The following is a 10,716-nucleotide window of genomic DNA, read 5'->3' as shown; positions in this document are numbered from 1 at the left end:
ATATGAATAAATGTGAATGAAATATGCCTACAACTGACCAGAAAATTATCAAAAATAAATAAATAAAGGAAAGATAAATAACAAGAAAATTACCAAGAAATTACCAAAAATGTGGGGGGGGAGAAACATTTAAAAAACAAACAAACAAAAGAAATACAGGTAAAAATAACATGAAAATGACACAAAACTTACCTGAAAATTGTTTTAAAAATTAATTAAATAAATAAAAAATTAAAATAAATAGAAATCTAGTATATTTTGTTCAGATGTGAAATAAAACCTTTCAACAGAGAAGGAGAATATTTTAATTAACTGAATAATAATCAAATGAAGTAATGTTTATGCTGGCAGGCGGTGGACCGTCTAAACACAAAGGTCATTTTCCATACTAGCAATTAAATTGAAGTCTTCTGGAAACAAGCATGTGATCAGAGCATGCACGCACTAACAAGGGAGCCGATTGGTGTAATTGGTTACTGGCTGCCTCTAAAGTCACAGGTAATTAGGTGATTGACTGGGCTAACGCTACAGACAGACTTAAAGTGACTTCACACACACACACACACACACACACACACACACACACACACACACACACACACACACACACACACACACACACACAAACACTGGATGACTCTATCAAAATGTTCAGTGATGGCAATAAGAAAAAATCTGCTGACTGATAACCACTCAGAATTAAAATGAATTTTTAAAGTTTCCAGATACAGCATGAAAATGGTCAACTAGGACTTGTAATGCAAAAAAAAAAAGAAAAGAAAAAGAAAAAGAAAAAACAATGTGATGACGTGAATGGCAAAGTTGCAGTTGTTGGCTTTTGACTTGACAGAGGTGAAATAGTTAACTGTATAAGTTTGGGCTGGGACTACTGTGCAGTGATTTCGGCACGTTGGAGTGAAATCTGAGCGATGTGACCGTGTGCCGTGTCGCCTTGACAAAATATACAACACAAGCACAATGTGTCCCACAGACTGCGCTCAGATACACACAGATGCACAAAGTTCACCCAGTGCCACACTGCAAGGCCTACAACATATTTCAGATGAAGGATTGTATTGTTTGGAGCTGCTAAGAGGTCAGGGGTGAACATCTGCAGAGGGACAGTTTCCATTGCATCAAGTGTCCTTGGGCTTCATCTCCAACCCCCTGCCAACCCCTCACCCTAAGTTCACCCCATCTGACACACAGAGAAAGAGAGAGCAAGAATAGAGGAAGAACTTGAAAAAAAAGAAAAGACAGTGTTGAAACAGAGAGAGAGAGAGAGAGAGATCATCCAGTGTATGGGTGGGTGATGGGGTTTTTCCATGTGCACATGTCCCGCTGAGATAAGTGGGACAGCTGGACAGAGAGGCGCAGTGTGGCGGCGCAGACAGGCAGGTAGGCATGCATACTGGCAGGCATGCACGCAGACAGAGAGGGAAGCCAAAGGCAAGACTTGGTCCAAGTCTGATTTGGAGCCCTGCGGCCTTTTTCAGCCTCCCCGGCACCCTCCTCCCCGCCCCCCGCCCTTAGCCCCCTTTGTCATTTGTGTTTGTTTTGTCATTTGACCCAGATAAAGACCACACTGTAGACGAACAGTTCCCAATTTCCTCAACCAAGCATCACATTGTGCACCGCTTTTTTAGCAGAGGCTCACATTAAAACCAGTTGAAGCCTCTGAGAAAAAAAAAACATTATGGCCTTTTGTAAGTGCTATGTGTAGCTCTTTAACATTGATAGATTATTATAACAAAAGGCCTGAGACATTAGTTTGATTACTATAAACAAACAAGAGTGGTAGCACTAATGCATGTCTGTGCATTTGACATCATGCGCCACTGGGTCAGGATTTGGAGGGAAATCTGTTGAATTGCTTTACAGCACAAAACAGGAAGAGGAAGCTCCTATTCCAACACAAACAAAGAAAAGGATTTAAGATTTTCTTGTGATGCACAATGGAGGAATGAGTGTTCACCCTTTTCAGAAAAAGAGAAAACAAACACACCTGCAGCAGCAACAGGGTTTATGGGAAATATTTCTTAATTTCAATAAACACTGTGCACCAACAATAACCCAGGTAGGAGGCTACATCGCCAAACTAATACCAGAGTTTCACAGTTAACCTTTAAGCTGCCAGGATGAATAACAATGACAAAATTCACTCTCTCACTCTGTGTGTGTGTGTGTGTGTGTGTGTGTTTGCTCAGCTGTAAGCACTGTTCTCAGCAAACAGCCTCTCACAGCCTCTCACACTCCTCCTTTAATGTGAATGTTAATGGATCCCAAAGGGAGGCACATTACAGGAGAATGCATTTGCTCGAGTGATCCTGTGTTGGAAAGTGACTTTAGCACTGCCAAGGAAAGGTGTGACTCTCACTCACAAAGCCTCATACAAAGAAATTAATGTTAATGTAAAGAGCGCTGGAAAAAGACACCCCACTTATACATGCCTGGAAACTGTAACCCCGTAGGTCAGTGATGTAATTCCTGTTTTTATTTGTGTTGTGTATGATGTCCTCTGTCAGACATTTGATGTGAACTGCCTGGAATGCAGGACAACCTTCAGAAAAAGCTGACAGGAAAATATTATGTCATGGGCTCCTCCACAATCACTGTGGCACAATACCATCTATTGACATCCACCCACTGAGCTCTCGCCACAAAATTCACTATTGTCCGGACGTAAAACGCTGTGCTACGCTGGGTTTTAAACCTTTTTCCTTTCTTTTTCACATCTATCCTTCCTCCTTGCATGTATCCATTTGCTGAGATTATGATTAACTAATCTGAGACTCAAGACTGATGCAGTAGTGAAAGCTCAGACTGGTCCAAATTTAATTAAATGGCTAAAATGGCTAAAATCAAGTTATCTTTTACCTTTATCAATATCTGCTGGCAACCAGTGGGAATTGCAACAACACTGATACAAGTTTAGAATTTATGATTTATGCTTTTTCACATTTTCCCCAAAACAAATGAGTGAGCTAACTCAGTAGTTTTCAAAGTGGGGTGCAGGAACCTTCAGTGGTCCTTGAGGTGCTTCCAAGAGGTCCTCAGGAAAAACAGAGATAGTTTAATTTCATTGTTATTAATTTATAAGAAATTGTTATGATTCAAATGAATGTAGTATGATATCTCCACCATTTGCTACTTTGCTACACAAACAGCATGTCAGGGCAGAATCACTTCAAATGGGAGTCTGCAGTTTAGTAAATGTCAGCTGAGCTTCAGGAACACAAAAATTTAAATACCCCTGAGCCAGAATGCCTGGTGAAAAAGTAATATATTGCAGTGCAAACTGTTGCAATAATAATACTGTTTTGCTATATGCTTTTTTAGCTGGACAATGAAGCTTTTCCATCAAATTTAGCTCACTCAGTATGGGTGAGTACGGGCCAGATCATGAGTTTTGAAACCCAGAAATCTCAGAAGATGATGAAGTAATCCTTAGCCTCTGGTATAGATCAACATCCATATGAAAGTGTGTTTGCAGCGCCAACGACAGTCACAAAACACTCGGGCACGCAGCAACACACCCACACTGCCTGAGAGAACGGGACATGGATTAGAGGTGCCATACATGGCATTTCACATGGAGCATTTCCCAGCAGCCGTTTTGACCTGAAATAGCAGGGTAAACACAGGTGTTAGTAATTACATTAATTAAGGTTACATTTAGGTGTAAGAGAGCCAGGGTCCTACTGCTGCTCATGCTGGCTCACTGGAAAGACTGGAAGGGAACCTTAATTAATCCCATTAGCAACACATGGGTTTACCTGCTATTGCTGGTCAAAATGCTTGCCGTGAAAAAAAGTTTGTTGCACTAACAATGTGAGAGAAACTGACCTAGAAGAAACAAAGACACCTGAAGATTTTAGATTCATGCCCTTGAGGAGCCATAATACACCCAGCCACCAAAGGCTAAAATGCAGTTTCTTCTCTTGGGCATGTGTCGGTGTGATTCAGTGTGAAACACATTTAGAGAAACAGTAAGCCGACTGTGTTGAAGCTGCATGGTGAGGGTATAACACATCTCATGCCACCAATGCCAACTGTGTACTCAGCAGTCTTAAAATTGCAGTAGGCAAAGCAGCAGCTTTTACTGGAAAGGTTAGGGTTTGTGGGAAATTCAATTTTGCAGTTGATTTTCCAATTAAATTACTCAGTAACTGAGAAAGTCAGAGTCCTAAAGTCCTGTCCAATCACTCCACTTGAAGAAATTCTGAGGAAATTCCACATCAAGGACTTTAAATTTGACTGGCACAGAGCACAGGCCACACCGTCTGCACATCTGCTGCTATAGGATCAATAGGGCCCTTAAATATAAGAGTTGTGAAGTTTTTACACAGGACACTTTTGACAAATAGGTTCGTGCTTTACTGAAAAGTGTGTGTGCATGCATGTGCCCATGTGTGTGCAGAGCTGTAGCTGGCTGCCTTCAGCTGCAAACAGCAGAGAGGACATAATTTTGGAAGCCACAGACTCAGACCCAACACAAACAAGCAAGCACACACTCATACGCACACACACACACCAGTATGATCTCATAAAATTTCACGAAACAAGCATTAAGTCTCAAACACAGACTACGTGTTGCTGACCCTAATTATGTAAAGACTACATTCCAACACCACAAACTGAATTATATAACAATAGCATGATCAGGAGAAGCCATTTTCAACTGTTCATCACGTTAAACAAATTAGCTCCTGGTTAAGTCCAGGCAAGTACACGAACTTTGGTTAAGCTTAAGGCAACAAAAACAACTTCATTTAGAGCCAGGCAACTGAAATGATTTGGTTAAGGCCACGGAAAGGCTTTAGTTGTGGTTTTATGAGAAACCTAAACATAGAAAGTCTGCTCACAGTAGAAATCTTGGTGCTAGAAGCTGGGAATTGAACTCTGGTTGTTAGAGTTGAATGCAAAAGCATCCACCTCTCTCCACAGCCTCTGGGCATTTACTTTCTACTGCACTGTTTCCTCCACTTCCGCCTGTGTCAGAAAATCCTTTTGTGGTGGGAATTGTTTTTTTCAGCTTTTGTGCACAGAGCACATACTTGACGGCGTGCATGCTCATTTGACAAAATTACAGATTAGCCTGCACACACACACACACACACAGGACAATGTAATTTCAACCTCCTCCTACAATTGCTGCACAGTTACTGAAGTTCAACTTACTCTGTTCACTGTCAAAATCAATTCTTGATGTTTCAAACAGACTGGCAAGTACATGACAGATCTTTAGCGCAGACGTTGAGATGATTTTGATGACCAGTGGGCCAAACTCTCAGAAAGTCGGCCCTTTAATGTTAAAGCCAGAGAGGTAGGCAAAATCAAAGTGAAACACTGTTGACATGCCCTGAAACAGACTGTCCCTGTGTGTCCTACTGGTGAGGTGATTACTGGTCTGTCTCCCTCTGTCAGACAGTCTGCCAACTAACGAGCGGCCGAGGCGGCCATTAGCTTGTATCTTGCATCTCACTTTCATCTCTGAACAGCGGAGTGCAGCGCTCACTGAAATACCTCCTGATTTATCAGTGGAAGGAGTCGAGATGCGGTGAATGACCACGGGCTACGAGGGAACATGAAAGACACAGCAGCTCTGGTACACTGCCGCCGATCATGTAGATGTGCATGTGTGTGTCTTAGAGTGTGTGTGTGTCTGTGAGAGAGAGGGGAGGGCGAGCAAGGGAGAAATGACTGACAGGGTTGGTGAAAGGTGTGACCCACTGTGTGTCCATCAGTCCATCCCATTTTCCCTCTCTCTCTCTCTCTCTCTCTCTCTGACACACACACACACACACACACACACACACACTGCACTGTACAGAAATATGTCTCTTCTTTCACTGTGGCTGTTGCCAAAACACTCTCAGGATGGAGCAGCAGCACAAGGCAGGCCTGAATAGACCTACAGTGTGTATTTCTCTACTGTTTGGTGTAAAAGGTGACTGTGTCATCAGAGGCACACAGACAAGGCTTCTTTATATATAACAATTTCTTATCTACCTTATAGGGTTGAGAGAATTTGCTAGTTTTCATACAGTAAATCAATAAAATCTAAACTGGATTATTTTAATATAAAGAGTATAAAGCATTGATTTGACTATTACTGAGTAAAGCCATACTTCACAATCCTCCATTAGCTTTATTTATTTAATATTCCAGTGATGGACTGCAGCCTCATGCATACTAGTGTTTTACTATCAACCAGGAGACTCAACTATTTGATTTTTGAGTTACCTGATGTAAAAACAAGATAATATACCAGTTATACCTGAGGCATGTGTGCTGTGTGAGCTCAGTTTCCTATAATAACTTACACAACACCGGTTTCAGATGCATGTAAATACTTTATCTGAAATAACAGCGTTAAAAACAGCATGCATGTAACACAGTGCGGACTCTCTCCCTAATCAAATGACGTTTTAGAGATGCTCTCACTACACACAAGACTGTCTTTGTGTGTATCCTGCCGCAGAGCATAGATAGAGCCGAGCAGATACACAGTGATGATGATTCATAGATGAGATTTAACACAGTTAGTTACCATGGAAATCGTTCACCCAAACAAGAAAACAGTAGCCCGGTGACCTTTCAGCATTTCCTTTTTAACAGATATTAATGCAACTGATATGATCATTTAAGATAATATAATACAAGATAAGATAATTTGAGAAAAGATAAGATAATTTAATGATGCAGTACATACGCACATGCAGTATCTGTGCATGCGTAACAGTAACAGGTGACAGTTTAACTGGGAGTGAGGCATGGTGGTGAGTGACAGTCAGTGGAGGTGTTAGAGGTACTGGGTGCTGTGGTGTTGTGGAGTCTGAGGGCTGCTTATACTTTGAGGCATGTGGCTGGATGAGACTGGCTGAACGCTGCTGAGCCGCCTCAGCTCAGCATAGAGATGAGAGGGGCTGTCCATGCCAGCTTTCAGCTTCCCTCTCATCCTCATCCTCTCTGTCAGCACCTCCAAATGACAGTAAAAGCTGTAAACCTGAGTTTCTTATAAAATTAGGTCGATCCAATACTGGTTTAATTTCCTCTGTGCAAAGCAACAGCAAAAGAAGAGAAAAAAGCGTTTATTTTCCTCTATGCAGTAAAGTTAGAAACTACACCAGCCAATCACATCATGGAAAATACGACATAATTTTCAACTGAAAAAAAAGTCAAAAGACGCTAGAAGAACTTTAAAGTTTCCAGTGGCTGATTCTTTTTCCCATAAAAATCCAAAGAGCTGACCGTTACACACATCCAGCATAACTCAATGACACCTTTTACAGTTGGCTCATTGTGCCCAACTGTGTTCAAATCAAAGTCACTCTGGCAGAATGAACGCATTCCAGTGAGGAGGCCGTTCCAGTGAGGGCGTTCAGGCCCGTAATATAACTGAAGACCTTTAGGTAGAGGCTCTTTCATACAGTAATGTGCAATGCTCCTTTGCCAGGGTCTGAGCTCATAAAACACTAAATGCAGCTTGGTGGGAGTTTTATTCCAGCGACATCAGAGACCAAATAAGGTCAACATTATATGTGCCTAATAACTCAAGCTTAAGTTGATATTGTACATGGCTGAATGCTCAAAGATGTTAAAACTAGAATATGAGGATTTGGGCAGCTGAAAGTTGTATGGAAACAAATAGGAACTGTAGAGTATCTGTGAATATAGTCGAGCAAATAAAATTTCAGGCTTTGCTGGTCATCTCAGGAGACCATGGCAGGTCAACGAAAGTATGTTGTCTCAGAAGATTACATGTTTAATATTGGGAACAGCTGAAGTTCTAGCAATTATTTAATGCAGTCCCTATTGTTGAAAAGCAAAGATTCAACAACCCATAAAAAGACAATGTGGCTGATATTGTGTATCTAAGGGAGTCATTGCCAGTTCATTGTCTAATGCAAGCTCAACAAGGACTGATATTGTAAACAGTTAAATAACGTGAAAAGGTTGTACTGTACAGGCCAGTGTCTCGCCTAAAACAGGCTCCCACTGCGCTCACCTCACAGGCCTTTATATTGGCTAAACATGGGCTCCTTTCAGAGCAACTCAACCAGCAGCAATTCAAAGTGAAGGGTTCTGGAAGCAGAAATATGAGGGGTTTTTTGGGGGGACAGGGTGATGTTTTGGGCGCAGCAGGAGTAGAAACTCAAGCTGAAGTTTAGATGGATGACGATCTTCCCAAACCGCAGAGAATTTAGCCTCGCCCTGCAACCAGCAGTCCGTGAAATGTGATGATTCTACTAGACATAAGAGACTACTAGATCTACTGTATGTCTGACCCAAGGAGATGCAGAGCTTGCTGCAGCTAAGTCCACAGATTGCACTGCTCTCATACAACGGGTCTCAATGAAGTGTTTCATTTCACACTTCATATAGAAAGCCAGAGATAAATCGAGTAAAATGTTATTAAAGCTACTGTGCTAAGACTTACCTTGGTGTTATATTTCAAATGATGATTGCAAAGTGCCTTCTGCACATCCACTGCAGTCGTGACTCCTCCTGCATGCAAGTAGCTAGCTAGATGTATACTAAAACATCATAAACATGCAGGGGAGACGTTGATAGAAATGCTAGAGCACATGAGATGCAGCTGTAGAGCAGAGCAAGAATGAGAGATGTTGTGTTTTAGGCAGAGCATGGACCTTTTTGAGGGCAGCCATCATTAATGTCATTAGTGACACCTGAGTTTACCCTGCTTTTCCATGTCAGAATGGCTGCTGTGAAAAATGGCTACTGATATGTAAAATTTTACTTCTGTTGTAGTTTCAGTGCAGCAACTTGGTGTCAGCTTCTTTACAGCACATAAGAGCATAAAATCTTGGTTGATATGCTAACCGGCATAACTTATCAAACTCTCTCAGGCTTATGTTAAAACCATGAAGAACCCTGAAAACCATGTGGGGGGAATATAAAAACAAATCCAGCCAGGGAACCCACAGCTCCAAAATGTTAACCAAACTGTAACACTCTATTAGCTATAGGTTATATCAATCGATGGAAAAAAGAAAAAATGCTGAGTTTCAGTGAGTTCCAGAGCCTTGCTCAAGGGCACATCAACTATAATAGAAACCTCTCATTCACTACCTTCACTCACTGGTTTGGGGATTTAAACTCATGACTTTCCAGTCACAAGCTCATCTTTCTAACCTTCAGGCCTCTGTCTGTCCTAAATGTGAGGAACTGTGTTCAGTGCAAATAATAAGCAACTAGTGTCAGCATCCTCCAGATACACTTTATGTTTTGTTCTGTCACTGATCACTATGAATGTCCATAATACATTGCAAATCAGTCTCTTCATCTTCTTTGACTAAGTACAAAATGTGTAAAAAAAAGTCAAATCTCTATCACACACACAGACACACACAGTTGACATCAACCCAGTCATTACTCCATGTGCTTTGGAGAAGGCCAAAATTTCAAAAACAAATCATAAAAATTGCCCAAACCACTTTTTCTCAATCTCTAAACACACTGCATCTGCATAAACTCATACAGGCACACACACACATGCAGACATATCTGTAAACATCCTCTCTATACAGAATGGGAATGGCCCTGGAGCGAGTGTGTTCCCAGCCTCACTTCAAAGCTCGCTGTGCCCCCCCCGCCCTCTCCTTCTCAAACACACACTCCACGTGGAGTGTGGAGGGAACCTCAGCATTACCATACAAACTAAACACTCCTTTTCACACTCCGGTGCAGCGTTTGACTAGTCTGCCACTTCCTACTACCTCACTGTACACACACAGCACACACACTGCATAAAGAGGATACAGGAAGCCAGCTCCATGGCCAAACAAACAAACCGTCTCTCTCCTACAGAGCTGTATAAGAAGAGCCTCTCAGCAGGGAGGAACTAAATCAAAACCACAGCAACAGGCAAGAAAATGGGTGGGGAGGGGAGGGGAGGGGAGAGGGACGAAGATGCATCCTATTATGTGACCTTAATGGGTTTGGGAAAGGAGAGGATGGCTCCTGAAATGGAGTACTGAGCCACTTTGTTGTCATTTAAGGTTGTGATATAGAGGCAATGGTGATGTGATCTTACTCTGGCCCCCACTGAGGGTGTGGTCACTCATCCCCATAGCAACAGAAGTTGGCCAGGTATCATGGGCTGCACTATGCAGCCAGTTTTCAGCTGCTGACCATCATCCTCTCCTGCCAGCTCTACAGACTGCACTGGTGACCTCTAGTTGGTCTGTTGGTAAGCAACTTTTACCTTGAAAGCCACTGGAGCTGGCAGACAACTGTGCAAAAAGGCCCTAATAGCCACCAATAACAGCCACTGACAACAGCCAATAAGCATTCAGACCAGTTACATTTTCCATTTGTGCCATAAAGCCACTCAGCAGATTTGTCCTGTAAAATGCAACTAAGGGACCAGCACAGACTGCCAGTCCTCTCAGCAATGGTCCTCTTTGTTAATGGTAACTATGCTAATGTCCAAAATTAATTAACTAATGATTTGTTGACATCAAAATACTTCAAGTAGCCTATAGCTGATTAACCAAATATCTGATTTTTGTCCATTTGATAGGCGATGTCTCAATCTGCCTTTCATTTGAGGACAAATTCAAGCTGCTTTTCTAAGGTTCACTCTGATCACAGCATGGAGACAGGTTGAGACTCAGTACTGATTCACATGAAAGACCAAAAGGACCTGGACTTTGTAAAAGCACCTAACAGTACACTAATATGTGGGCA

This window comes from Myripristis murdjan, chromosome 17 (genome assembly GCF_902150065.1).
Source record: "Myripristis murdjan chromosome 17, fMyrMur1.1, whole genome shotgun sequence".
NCBI classification, from domain to species: Eukaryota; Metazoa; Chordata; class Actinopteri; order Holocentriformes; family Holocentridae; genus Myripristis; species Myripristis murdjan.
This window is presented reverse-complemented; position numbering follows the sequence as displayed.